General features: G+C 38.9%; 3 non-coding genes across 3 annotated transcripts; 2 read left to right on the forward strand and 1 right to left on the reverse strand.

Moving 5' to 3' along the window:
• The first annotated feature begins 1,534 nt into the window (after positions 1–1,534).
• On the forward strand, positions 1,535–1,593 carry LOC134327189 (U7 small nuclear RNA). Its single transcript, XR_010014696.1, has one exon. It is a non-coding gene; the product is annotated as a U7 small nuclear RNA (small nuclear RNA).
• Positions 1,594–2,010: 417 nt separating this feature from the next.
• LOC134327197 (U7 small nuclear RNA) lies at positions 2,011–2,069 on the forward strand. The gene has a single exon (XR_010014703.1). It is a non-coding gene; the product is annotated as a U7 small nuclear RNA (small nuclear RNA).
• A 2,794-nt stretch (positions 2,070–4,863) lies between these two features.
• On the reverse strand, positions 4,864–4,935 carry trnat-cgu (transfer RNA threonine (anticodon CGU)). Its single transcript has one exon. It is a non-coding gene; the product is annotated as a tRNA-Thr (tRNA).
• Between the last annotated feature and the right edge of the window lie 9,997 nt (positions 4,936–14,932).

A 14,932-nucleotide genomic window follows, 5' to 3' on the forward strand; every position in this document is an offset into this window, starting at 1 on the left:
CAACACAGTATGTGTCGTCCCTGAGCACACTCTTCACATGTTGAAATTCCACACAGTGTGTGTCGTTTTTAACACATTTCTTTTTAGAGTGTAGGTAATGTGTGTGTGTGTTATGTGTGTTAGGTGCAGTGGTGTATAAAGTACCTGAAGGCCATACTTGAGTAAAAGTACAAGTATCTTACCAGAAATTTACTTTGATAGAAGTAAAAGTCACCTTTTAAAATATTACTTGAGTAAAAGTCTAAAAGTATCTGGTGTTTAATGTACTTAAGTATCAAAAGTAATTTGATATTAAATGTACTTAAGTATTAAAAGTAAAAGTAAATGCTGTTAGTATAAACTGAAGCGGTCATTTAGAAAAATATAAGATTGTTCTTTTAAGCCTGTAAACCACCTTAACAAGCTTTTTTCTTCCTTCCATCTGAACATGATCTGTGCCAATTCATGATTATAATCAGCTGTTCACATCACCTATTTGAAATCACGTCATTATTTAGTTATTTTTAACCTTATTACGAGGACTAAATTGCCCTGTTCCAACTTTTTTTAGAATGTGTTGTAGCTTAAAATGCATGTATGTGTATGTTAAGAATGAAGTTGACCAGACAAAACATGAAATATTTTGGGTTCATAAAAGATGGAATAAGAGTCGATGTAAGTGTAAAAAACACTGCATCTATTTTATTTGCATTTTCTATACTGTTCCATTTTTTTTTTTGATTTGGGTAGTAAATTCAAGTTATAGATACTGTATATATCCCAATAACCTAAAACAACTGAATTTTGGCAGAATTAATTTAAAAGCAAAACTCAAGCAAGTTTAACTAAACGTGTGGCACTTTTAACCCTTTAATGATCTGTTCAACCATTAGTATAATGTAAATAGCTGGGTAAAATAAGCTGTATTTAAATAATCTTTTTTTGGCTGTATCTACTCCCTGATTGGCGTGTGTTAAACGTAAAAAACATTGGTATTCTTACTTTAAGAAAACACCATTTCTAAATTATGTGTCAACCTGAAGCAGCAGCTGAAAAATCATCCATAAAATTTTGAAAGTTGAGTTCTTGTTGAGAGCATTAAAGAGTTAAGAATTACCGGTACGTTTGTAAGGGATATGTTCAATCTGATGCAAATAGAAACCATAGCCTTGAACTTTTATTTAAGTTTTCATTTTTCAGGTACTCAAGTATAAGGAAACTAGTTTGTGTGATGTATCTTCTATTGTATTTGTGGTATAACACAATATTACGGAGTCCTTCAACAAACAATCCAAATTGTATTATTCCTTACTCTTAACACTAAAGTAAACGTTTAAGAGATATCTGTTAATTTCCTATATTATCCAGCACCTTTCTTCAACGAACAAGAGACTGTAAATAAGGCTTATACTTCTTTATCCTCCAAATTATTCAGCAATTAAAAAACAATTTGCATAGACCACGCCCATAACTTCATTCAGCTTTTCCACATGTTCACCATCTGTGAGAAAACCTTGCAAAACAATCCCTACTTTAACAGTTCTATCACACAGGTAGGAAATTTGTCTCTTTTAGTATTTGTCTAGAAGGGTCCTGAAGTTATTAGGACCCCACCATTACCTGTATAAAGAAAGACTATTCATTCTTTAAATAAGATTTTTTAATATTTAGTCATACTATTTAAACTCTCACTGTCCAGAAACCCATATATCCTATTGTTTGGCCCAATGGTTAAAGAGTCCTTTAGCAAGATAATCTGGCCAAACAAGCCACATTTTATTTAACCCTTTCTCTTAACACTAAAGTAAACTTTTAAGAAATATCTGATAGTGTCCTATGTTATCCAGCACCTTTCTTCAACAAATAAGAGACTGTAAATAAGGCTAATGCTTCTTCATGGTCCAAATTATTCAGCAAATAAACAATTTGCATAAGCCACACCCACAACTTCATTCAGCTGTTCCACATGTTCACCATCTGTGAGAAAACCTTGCAGAACAATCCCTACTTTAACAGTTCTACCACACAACTAGGAAATTTGTCTCTTTTAGTATTTGTCTAGAAGGGTTCTAAAGTTATTAGGACCCCACCATTACCTGTATAAAGAAAGACTCAATAAAATTTTGTCATAAGGGCTTTTAAACCTTTGGTCTAAGAATCATGTTTATAAGGGATATGCTCAATCTGGTGTAAATAGAATCCATAGCCTGGAACTTTCATTTAAGTTTTCATTTATAAGGAAGCTAGTTTGTTCAACACATCTTCAATTGTATTTATGGTACAGCACAATATTACAGAGTCCTTCAACAAACAATCCAAATTGTATTATTCCTTACTCTTAACACTAAAGTAAACGTAGAATGACTATAGTTACGCTTTTTTGCGCAAGGGACTCTAGCCTCTCGATCCCCCGCTCCCCTGTTGTGAGCCACTTAGTACCCATTATCATGGTAATGACCCACAGCCACAGTCTACACACAAACACCTCACACACATCATCCCCCTCTGCCCTAATTTTACAGACAGGCCTGAGTTACAGGTCTGTGAGAGCCAGAGATCTTGCTTGTTTGTGGGTGACCAAATACTTATTTTCCACCATAATTTACAAATAAATTCTTTAAAATTTCCTACAATGTGATTTTCTTTTTTTTTTTTTTTTCATTTTGTCTCTCATAGTTGAAGTGTACCTATGATGAAAATTACAAACCTCTCTCATCTTTCTAAGTAGGAGAACTTGCACAATCAGTGGCTGACTAAATACTTTTTGACCCCACTGTATATGGCCAAGGGGATACCAGGGACATCATGTGCAGCGTAGATATTTATTTATATGCACACCTTTATGGCTCAAACAATGTGCGCATTGCTTTTCTGTTTAATACATGGTACTGGAATGCAACATACGGCAATTGATTTCACAACATACAGAGGTAGAAGTTCCTGCTGGTAATGTCCTGCTAACAGATAACAGACTGATATATCAGATGTCTTGTAATGCTGATGTATTCGCAAATCAGAGCCGTTTTGAGCTTATATTAGGTGGCATACAAACGTGTAAACAGGTATGGCACTTCTGTGCAATACATATGCAGCAGGCCTAATTGTTAAAAAAATAAATTTTTGGACTAAACTCATTAAAGATTTGTAATATTTAAATCTGTGAATAAAATGCATGAGTGCAAAAAGGTGATAATGCCAACTGGTCTGGTTTACCATTGATGCAGGGGCACATATTGGGACTTTAGAGACAATAGAGTGCAGAAATATAGGGTGTGTGCTGTGTGTGACTGTTAAGCTGCTAACATTTGGTATCAAGCAAGAACAGAGAAAAATTCTACTTAGAAAAAATGCACTAATTAGTGTCCTTGGTTTCTCAATTTCATATAATTAATAAAGAAATTTTGTAGTTAGTCTGAGATCTCTAACAAGTGTGACAGGAAATTTTATACTTTAATAGTTATTTGCATTAAACTCATAAGTTATTTGCTTTTTTAGTTTATTGCTTTCTTAGATCAATAGACCACTGAAGTCGTGCGTCATTCTGTAGTCCTCGTTATGCCCATATTTGGAGACCTGGGTCTAAGCGCGATTTCCAGTGGGAAAAAAGGTAACTCACAGGTTTGCTGTGATAAACGTTGGGGGTGGGTTGAATAGTGTGTTATCTGCTAGCATTTGCATGACAAAAGAGGACTGATAGCACTCTAATGGTTGTGTAGAAGGAGGGGTTTGTCCTCAGAATCTCAGATTTTCAGTCAAGCTAGTGTTAAAGACATGCATGTTCCTCAGCACCATGAATATTTCCTCTGTTAGTGTAATACAGAAGTTATCTGAGGAAATATTTTTTATGAGTTTTTAAAAATGATGGGACACATCATGTCTGCACTGAATTAATTACAAACTAATGTAGTGAAACGTTTTATTTGTGGTTCGAATGTAATCGGTAGCTAGATATCTGAACAATGTTAATGCTAATAATAATAATAATAAAAACAATGGTGCTGTGGCTTTACTTTGTTAATCATTCCTAACTTACATCAGTGTGTTAGACGGGGAGATTCTGAAATGACGATTATTCTGTATCTTTGAGTGAACGATGCGCTTTTACAAAACGTTTGCATCTGCGCATTAATGTGTTTAACCGCTGATGTAATTTACAAGCGCAGATTCACCAAACCTGCTGCGGTCTGTCACACATCTCACATTGTTTAGCTAAAAAATGTCGTTTCATTCTGTAGTAACGAGTAACGAATTCGCATACAGCAAATGTATCGGAGTAAAAGTACCCAATTTCTTTAGGAAATGTAGTGGAGTAAAAGTGAAAGTTGCCGAATTTTTTTATACTCCAGTGAAGTACACATACTCCAAAAAACTACTTAAGTACTGTAACGAAGTATTATTACTTCGTTACTATACACCACTGTAAACCTTCAACGGGTACGAGAGTCTTTGCAAAAAGAGAAGCAAAACCAGGAGCAGGAATCTCTAGCCTCTGTCAAGTGAGGGATTGCAGATTTAACAGCACACTTGCATAGTCTTCTGTGGTAGCGGTTAAGAACTGGCTCTCTGAACCGGTTGGCTCCAAAAGACATTAAACACTCAGTTAACAAGCTCCATCATGTCATGCAAGCCAATAGAAAGTCCAATCCAAAATTCATCTAACTCCTGTACCTTTGCTCAGTCAGCTGGGTGAAGTTTAAAATAAGCTTGTGATTGAGTCTGACTAAGTACCTGGATATTTCAAGGGATTGTGACACTCTGGAGCTCATACAGGCACGACATGCAGTACCTCTAAGCTGCCATCCCTATGTAGAGGAAATATGCTGGTGTGGAAGCACAGCATTAATGTGATAAATAAGACCTGCAAGGGAAAATAAGAAATTAGTTAGGCACGAACGGGGATTGAACCCGTGATCTTCGGTTTACGAGACCGACGCCTTACCACTTGGCCATCGCGCCTCTCTAGGTAGCTGGCAGAAAGTTGAAAAAACGTTTTTGTGCAAAAGTAACAACTGGAAGCTGAGCACATTCTTAAAGTTCAAGAGTAACAAGCAGAACGCCAGCTTGATCATGACCGTTCTTAAAGCCATAGCCTTTAGAAGCACACTTTTTTCTGCAAGCTTTTTTCTAGCAGAGTGAAACAACAAGCTACAGGAGATGCAAGAGATTGAACCCGGGGCCTCATACATGCAAAGCATGCACTCTACCACTGAGCTACATCCCCCGGAGCTGGCATTAATGTAACAGGTACAGGACTCTTTGCAAAAACAAAAAGAGACCCATGACCAGGTATCTTTAGCTTCTAGCAGGCAGGGGATTGAAAATTTAAAGGCACACTTGCAGAGTAATCTGTGGTAGTGTTAGGATGAATCTTTTTAGTTCACGAGGCCCTGAAGAAGCAGTCGGGAAGTCCAGAAAGTACTCTTTAAAACACTTTATTAAGTGTAAAAATGATCTGTGAATATATGCCAGAGCTAGGCCGATCGGCGCTCCTTTCTCCTGCAGTCTAGACACACAACCACCCAAGAAAGAGAGCCAGCTTCTCAACGCGCCTTTCTTTTTAAACTAGTCTAGGCTCCTCCTCCGCCGCTGCTGTTGGAGCCAATGAAATGTGCTAAAAAGCCCAGGGCTCCGCCTCCCCCCCTCGGTAGGAGTCAGGGAGGGATCCGGGTCACGGCGCCATTTTGAACAATAGGCCATGCGGCCTGGATGTAAAATTGCCGTAAAACTTCCCATATTGAAATTATGTTTAATAATGATGTTTAATAATGATGTTATGTTCCAAAAATCCTAACAAACCCCCCTTGAAAGCATCTTAATGCTTTCACATCAACTTTTAACTATAGGTTAGGTGTCTCTAGATTCCAGGAGATAGGATAGCCGTCAGCAACCCCCAATTTAACCCCTTCTGACTACATGGCCACTGGGCTGAATTTTTTACAATAAAAGTTATCTAAAAAATAAAAAGGCTACCAGTTAAACTAAAGGAACTGTACCTATCGCAACAGCTCCTAACCCTAAAACAAACAAACAAACAACAAATAATAAAAACAGGAAATCAAAATAAAGTAATTTAAAAAATAGGAAATCAAAAAGAGAAGAAAAAAAATAAAAACAATGGGTGCGTAGCTTCCACAGGAAGTCCGTTCAGGTTGTCCTCCACCGGACGGAGCTGCAGATATTCAGAAGGGGCCCATAGCTCCTGTTTCTCTGCATGGCTCCTACTGTCCCATGGATTCCACCCTGTCGGTCTTACCTGTTTCCGCAGCGGCACAAACATTTAAACGATGAAACACAGAGAATATCTTTTCTAAAAATAGCAGAGTACCAAACATATATCCATCGTACACAATCCTGAGCTAACCCCTTGCGTTTTGTAGCTAAACTATGTGTGTTGTACTTAACCAGTGTTTTCAAGGACGATCTGCGTGTCTGCGAACTATATGTTTATGTTTTTCCCTCCTAGTCTAACCAAATCCTTTCTCTTCTTCTTGTTCCGGTGGCTCCTCTGGACTCTTCTTTCGCATGGTCGGTTTTGTCGGGCTTTCTGCTGTGGTTTGTTCCCTGTAGGCAGGTCCAGTTGGTGTCACTTCTGTCTCTCGGAGTGGGTCTTCCAATTCCCACGAAGTCTACCTCTGCCAGTCCTTCCAAGTCTCCTTCCTTCCTCTCGGTGTATGATCCGTAGTGCTGGTCCTCTCTCCTCATTTTCTCTGGACGGTTTTACCTTTAATTAAGCAGAGTTAGTAGCACTTATGCCGCTCGAAGTGGGTCTTCCGGCCCACCTTCAAGGGTATCCTCCTCATCATCATCTACATGATATCTAGACAAATCAGCCAACATCATCTGGATAACTGGTGTATCCTGCCCCCCTCTGCTTCCTCTACACACTACTTCTATCACAAATTTTTCTATTAATACCCTGATGCACGGGATACCACCACAACAACATATCACTAATATTACCAACCCTACACATACTGACATCACCAAACTCGCAATAACTTCCTTCCATGGCCCAAACATCCCTTCTAGCCACTTAACCCATTCATTGTTTATCCCTGAATTTTCCTTCCATTCTCGTGACAAAGCCCTTAATCCTTCCAAAGCTCGTGTCACACTACTATCGGGTGCAGTATTATTGGGGATGAAGGTGCAACACGATGACCCCACAATCTGGCAAACTCCACCTTTCTCTGCTGACAACATGTCTAATGCCATTCTATTCTGTAAGGTCATAAGTGAAGTCTGGTCTAGCTGGTCTCTCAGTCCCTCAATGGCCTGAACACTGAAATTAACAAATCTCTGCTGATAGAGATAGTTTATCCAGTCTACATTCTTATTGATAGTTACCCACCAAAAGAGTGCACTTTCAAACCCTGCAGCAATCTGGTTCCTAGCCTTAAATTCATCTGGGACCCCCCTTGGGACCCCTATACCATCAATCCACACGGTCTTGTCGAAGGATCCGCCAGGTTTGACCTCTCGGGTGTCTCTTCGATGGTTGTGGTGATTGGTCAGGACGTCCCCGGCATCCTCCACTCCGTGCTGCTTGTAAATTCTGAAAGGCATGATCAGAAAGACCAACGCACACTCCCCAGACCAATTCCCATGTAACCTTCGCCGGATTCTCATATCTCCGCACAACCATATTAAATCCGCCCCACTGAATTTTTGTGCATTCAGCTGGCTGCCTGTATAATTCCCATCACTATCCAGGATAATGGTTTCCCTACACCATCCTTTTGAAAAATGTCCCCTGTTTATCGGTCCTGGTTTATTGCTCCTGAAACAGGTGTAATTGCCTTTATAGGCTTTGATGTTGGTTGGGGTTGGTTCCTGAGTTAATGGGTGGGACCTGGATAAGTTCTCACACCCTATTGGCGCAATCTCATTGAACAATGAGATTAGGCATGTCCAATTACCTGAAATTACTGGATGAGTGGCCAAATTAGGTTTTGCAGCTGCACATACGACTTTCGCTAAGGGCTTTTCCACGCTCAATTTCTTTACTGCAGGGGCACCTTCCAATTCCCTTTTACATTTGTCAACTTTATATTTTAGATACATTTAGAAAATTTTTAATACGTTGTTCAGAACCCGGTGGGGCTTTAGTTTCCAGTGGATAGAGACCAACCTTTGTCCAACTCAGTTCCTCAACTTTTGCGCCTGTTTTCGCCTTCTCTTTGACAGAGGAGGTTTCCACCAGTCGCTTAACAACTACTTGTTTCAATTCTCTGTGTTAAATTAGACATTTTAGACCGCTTTAAACAACCTTTCGAGCCAAATCTGTAACACGTATCAAGAAAAAGACAAACTGATAGGTTTTAACGAGTCACACCCTAGAACAGAAGATTCCTGCCTAGTCGAAGAATACGAGTATTCTTTTAACATTCACTGGCACAACTCACTCGGTTGTCCAAACACAGCTCAGACAAAAGAACGTAAACCTCAGTACAACAACAGTGTCTACTGGAAACAAACAATTACTTCACAGCGACCGACAATGGCCCTATGGAAACAAACATATACTTCAGGGCAATCGACAGTGATCCCCTGGAAACAAACAGTCACTTCACAGCGACCGACAATGGTCCTATGGAAACAAACATATACTTCAGGGCAACCGACAGTGATCCCCTGGAAACAAACAGTCACTTCACAGCGACCGACAATGGTCCTATGGAAACAAACACATACTTCAGGGCAACCGACAGTGATCCCCTGGAAACAAACAATTACTTCACTATTTGTCTCTCATACTGCATTAACCCTTCCTGCTATATAAAATTTCACTTCAAACTGTTCAAACTGATCAGAGCAGAAGGTGCATACACATTACATCTAACATTTTCTACACTTATTCTACTTCATCATCGCCGCATACTAGAGAGCCTTCAAATTTTCTAAATCACATTTTTCCCAATACAAAATCACCAATCCACTATTTATTATTTACTCTGCCCTACTTAAAATAACAACAGCTCTGCTATATCAACTTCCATCAGTCCTACAAACCCCTGACTTATATTATTTATTCATTCAGATTTTTACCCCAACTTTTGGTCACTGGTACTGACACACCTCCTGCTTCTAACAATACAGACTCCATTTCCCACAATCCAACAGACTCTCACATGACCATCTCCTGCTCCTAGTCAGCCAATCCCTCATGCTCATCATCACCAGCACTTTGATCCACTTTGGCTTTCTTGAATCACATTAAACTCTACTTAAATAGTTCCACTTAGTTAACTGTCTACTAGACTATTCGATACTTCTCACCTACCAAGTTATTTTCTTCACTGTTCTCTCAATCTTTAAACTGCACTCATCTATGATCATGCATAGTATTGCCACAAGGTTTACTGCACCACATTGAACCAATCTAACTTCTTCAATAAACTATATAATATAAAATGAGTGAGTTGACCTGATCAATTAGCTAGAAAAGATTCATCGGATACAACACAAGCCTCAAATATTAACAATTGCCAATTAACAATTTCCAAAAAATATTACCAATTAAATTTAATCTTACCGGAGTCCGTGTAAGCAATTATATTTAATCTCCTGAGACCCGAGCTTTGATTTTTTCAATGCATTTTTCCTATTCCTTTTGTTTTTTAACCTTATTAGTTGGGCGACACGGTGGCTCAGTGGGTAGTATCGTCGCACACTGTCACAGCAAGAAGTTCCCCCCTGTTTGACACATGGTTCTACTCATGGGTCAATTTGGTATGGTATAGTATTTTTAGTAAGACATGGTTTGCCCACTGGACATCTCCGAACATCAGGAGACACACAATCAGAACCTTCTAAATGTGTTTATTCTGTTGGAAAGCACAGAATTTTAAAGTTAGTTCAATCAAAGTCTGGTGTTAGCTGGACCTGTAAACAAATAATGTCGTTAGTGAGCAGTGGAAGGTGTGTAACAGCTTTGTCGGCAGTGTCACCTCTGGCATTGCCCTGTAAAATTGGAACAAAACTTTAGAACATGCACAATTTACAAAATGGCTCTCTGTTTGGGCAGCAGAATTGCATCCACAAGTTGTGCAACAAGGTATGGTGGGCGATTTCCAAATTTAAATTAGTCAAAACAAGACACTCTCCTACCAAATACAACCAATTGTTCGATTCCATATGTGAAAGTTTAGATCATAAACATGTAAGCAGTTTTGCTTTCAGCCAGTCTAGGGGCTGTTATTAGAGCATGTAGTTCAACAGTTTAAGCCAATAAATTGAATAGGAGGGACAATGACACAAAGTATCATTTGCTAACATTTTAACTAAGCCCACTTGTTTCCTGTCTGTTGCAGCATCTCTGGATGCAAATCCTTTCACAAACATTTCCAATTCAGGATTCCTATCAGGCCCAGAAAAAATAGATAGAGTAATATAGTCCTGATGTTCACCATCTTCCCTGTAGTGTATGAGATATGAGGTTGAGTGAGAATACTATTGATTCTGTTTTTTCTCGCTCTTGACAGGGTAAAGGCTGTGGAAATCAAAAATGCAGTCACACCATGACTTGTATTGACAATAAGAGGATGACATGACCAAATGTGCTGTTTGAGCTATGGTACAAGGGTACAGCTCTCCACTCCCCCCTTTTCTGAAAAAGAACTGCATTTATAATGCCATTCTTTTCAGAAACATTCAAATAGAAAGGGTCAGAGTATTTCGGTTGTTGTAGGTCACTGGCTAAGGTCAGTTGCTGTTTTAATTCAATAAAAGCAGCCTCAAGGGGCTTGGCCAACTCTACTTAGGTTGTTAGGTTTCTTTGACCTAACCTGGTAATTTCAGCCCTCAAAGGTGCAACCAAGCCTGAGTAATTAGGGATGTAGTTCCTGGAATAACCTGTCAAGCCAAGAAAAGACAGAAGGTGACTCACGGTAGTTGGCTTCGGGTGATTCAGGATGCAACCTCTGGTGTCAGCAGTCAGGTATTGACCCTTTGCTGGAAACCCTCCATCCTAGAAATGTCACGACAGGTCGGCATATCTGCAGTTTGGCTTTGTTGACTTTGTATCCTGTAAACTTCTGAACCCTGCAACAGTCTATGAAATCTCACTCTTTACAACTACACAATATTTTAGAAACAGTAACATGTTAGCTTTTACTTTTTACTTGTATTCAGCATTTGTACACAGAGAAAAAACACGACATCATTCTCAATTAAACACAAGCTTTGACAATATATAATCTAATATATCAACACATGTCTTAATCAGAGGTGGAAAGAGTACCAAAAAGTGTATTCGATCAAAAGTACTATTACCTTAATGAATCTCCACCTAATTACGAGTAAAGTTACTACTCTGAAAATCTACTCAAGTAAAAAGTAGAAAGTAACTCATTTAAAATGTACTCACCGAGTAAACAGCAGGGGGTCTCCTCTGTGTAATGCAAACAGGAGTGGATACAAACCTCAACAGTAGTTTTTAATTCAAATGCAATAGAAGAAACGTTGTCCTTAACTCAAATGCAATAGAAGAAACATGTTGATGCAACAATTAAAACAGTTAGGGATGTGTAATGCGTCATTTCAAATGACATAAAACTTTTTCAAACTGTATAACCACTAGCGATGTGTCGCAAAATGATTCGAATCTATGAACCGGCTCTTCTAACCGAAACAAAGGAATAGACTCTTCCGGGAGTCGCCATGTAAATACGCGGCTCTTCAAAAGGAACCGAGACAAAAGACTCGACTCCCCTACCCACATTAAAACACACTTAATAAGGTACCATAACAAATACTTGTCTTAACTCACAGTTATCTTAAGATTATAAAAATAAAGTTGATCATAAAATTAACTGCAGCACTTACCCAATCCAGGCGTACAAAGACAAAGATAGCCGATGGACAAGAGATACGGCAAGCTGCGCACATAGAGCCAAAATGGCCGACGGACAGAAACACGCTGCCCATTCCCGAGACCAAAATGGCGGATAGACGGGAAACCACTCTGCATTCCCAAGACAAAAATGGCGCCGACAAACAAAAGAAACCACGTTGCGCATCCAGAGTCAAAATAACACAAAACACTCACACGGTTTCACAGACAAACATACACAGAGACTTACTGACAAACAAAACTCCTGATGTACTGTTTTCGAACCGAATTTAGAATTTAAAGTAGTCTAATTAACCGAACTCCGCTTCCATAACAGACAAGTCCGAATTTTAGGACAATCTTTTTCATAGAACCCCGTCCTTTGAACAGCCAGGTTATTAGATTTCCAACGCTCGCTCATTCATAGAATCCCGCTCTTTGAGCAGCCAGATTCTAGGTTTTACAACGCTCGAATTATACTAGATCTATAGAATTAACCCAGTCCCAGACTCGTTAAAACTTAGATCATTCGAATCACGCGCCCCTGCTTTTGAAACAGACAGACACGTTTCGCTCCAATGGTGTTCCGGGTGGAGCCCTGCCGAACAGCCCTTTACCGTTTATTTTGCTCGGTCTGATTCAAACTCAGCAATCAGGAAACATACATTTTTAGCTTCGGCATATATTCACAGTTTTAAACTATCTAATGATACTTTAGTAATTTAATCAGACACTTACGGATTCTGAGATTCAATTTCATACTCAGTACGCAAAATAATAAATGCATCTAATATATACAGAGAACATCTGTTTACCTTGTAGGCGCGCACCTTGTACTGAGTACAAAATATCCTCAGAATTCCAGGTCCTTAGCTGAGTCAGCTGAATTAATTTGCTGCTACTTCAGGTTTCTACGAACCATATCCTCTGCTACCATCTGTTAGGATGAATCTTTTTAGTTCACGAGGCCCTGAAGAAGCAGTCGGGAAGTCCAGAAAGTACTCTTTAAAACACTTTATTAAGTGTAAAAATGATCTGTGAATATATGCCAGAGCTAGGCCGATCGGCGCTCCTTTCTCCTGCAGTCTAGACACACAACCACCCAAGAAAGAGAGCCAGCTTCTCAACGCGCCTTTCTTTTTAAACTAGTCTAGGCTCCTCCTCCGCCGCTGCTGTTGGAGCCAATGAAATGTGCTAAAAAGCCCAGGGCTCCGCCTTCCCCCCTCGGTAGGAGTCAGGGAGGGATCCGGGTCACGGCGCCATTTTGAACAATAGGCCATGCGGCCTGGATGTAAAATTGCCGTAAAACTTCCCATATTGAAATTATGTTTAATAATGATGTTTAATAATGATGTTATGTTCCAAAAATCCTAACAGTAGCTGTTAAGAATTGGCTCTGCAAGGCAGTTGGCTCCAAAACACATTAAACACTCAGTTAACAAGCTGCACCGTGTCAATAAAGCAAATGGAAAGGCTGGCCAAAAATAACCAAACCCCTGGCCCTTTTGCCCAATTAGTTAGGTAAAGATTAAAACTGATTTGTGTATGGGTCTGGAACAACTACTCGGATATTTGAACGGTTTAATCTAAGCTACAATCCCTGTGTAGCAGTAAGATGCTGCTGTGGAATTACAGCTTTGATGTGTTAGGTAAGTTCTCTTGTGCTGTCCTATAGCCGTTGATCTTTTTAGCCAGGTGAAGTTTACAAAAGAAAACACTTGTGATTGGGTCTTTATCGGCCAAGTGTTTGTTTCAAAGAGCGTTTTGTCTGTGACTTTAAAAACAAAGCACAAATAAGACACACTCTGGGAATGAGCCGTGAGCTTTGGGTTCCTAGAGTGACGCCTTAGCCCAAGGCCATGGCAACACACACTGTAAAAAATCCAACTTAACAAAAGTTAGAAAGACTATTTTTATCAAGTCATTTGAGCAAAAAGCCTTTTAAAAAGTGTAATCAACAATACATTTTGAGTTTCTTGAACCTTTATATGGATTTCGTTCAGAAAATGAATATGATAAGCCTGATGAACAATAAATAATGAGTTCATTTAAAATTCATCTTACAACATGTGACTGTTTGAAAGCTCATTGGCTAATGTCATCGCGCGGGAAATTGCCAGGCAGTGTGCCAGAAAAACTCAGCCATTTTTTCCCCGAGGGAGCCAACAGTATCTGTGGATGGTTTTATCAACTTCAGAGCATCACTCAACGTTTTAAAATGGTAGGTGCTTTAATATTTTACATATATTAATATTGATTAATATTGTTAATATTTGGTTTCTTGTTTGATATTGCTGTTTTATTCGTTTAGGTGAGTAACACTTAGCTAGGGTTTGTAGTCGATATAAAAAATTTAGATAGCACCGCGCTTGATTAAAACAGTGTAATGGTGTCTTTATAGGTACAATTCTAAAATAAACTAGTTATGTTACACGAGAAACCTCACTGTAAAATTATATTAATTTTAATATTAATAGAATAATTAATTCTTTAAGGAATCATATCGTCCTTATAATGACTAGCTGTAAGACAAACTAAACTGCTGTAGCTACCCTGATAGCAAAACAACGTTAAATTAACGTTAATTTTTTTTTTTTTATCAACGTTGATCTCCGACGTCAGAACAGATTTATTTATGCACATCGGTTTTAGGTTGATTCAACATTGAACCTTATGTTTCAACACAACTCCAAACTTAAAACCAACATAAAATCCACAATGGTTTATGGTTGATTTATGGTTGTTTTGTAATTAAATATATATTGAATTAGTGTTAAGTGGCTTATATTAATTCACCGTGCATAAAATAGTTTTTTTAATGATCTGGGTTTACACGAAAACGGAGAATACGGCCAGTTAATCACTGTCAGCGGTATGCAAATCTGTAGGCGGGATTACAGCACTGACTGTAACCGCATGTTGGCCAATCAGAAGCCTTAAAAAGTTACGTTCTGGTGGCTGATGGGTGTTTGGAGGAACAAATGGATTAAATGAGTGGACTAATAACAAAGTGGAGTCTTTCCTCAGTGTCACACTGTAATGTAACAAGTCCGCTTAGCAGCGTTAAAGCTAGCGCTATATTGACACAAAACATAACAATTTAAAGCGACAACATCCCAA

Source organism: Trichomycterus rosablanca, chromosome 14 (assembly GCF_030014385.1).
Source record: "Trichomycterus rosablanca isolate fTriRos1 chromosome 14, fTriRos1.hap1, whole genome shotgun sequence".
NCBI lineage: Eukaryota > Metazoa > Chordata > Actinopteri > Siluriformes > Trichomycteridae > Trichomycterus > Trichomycterus rosablanca.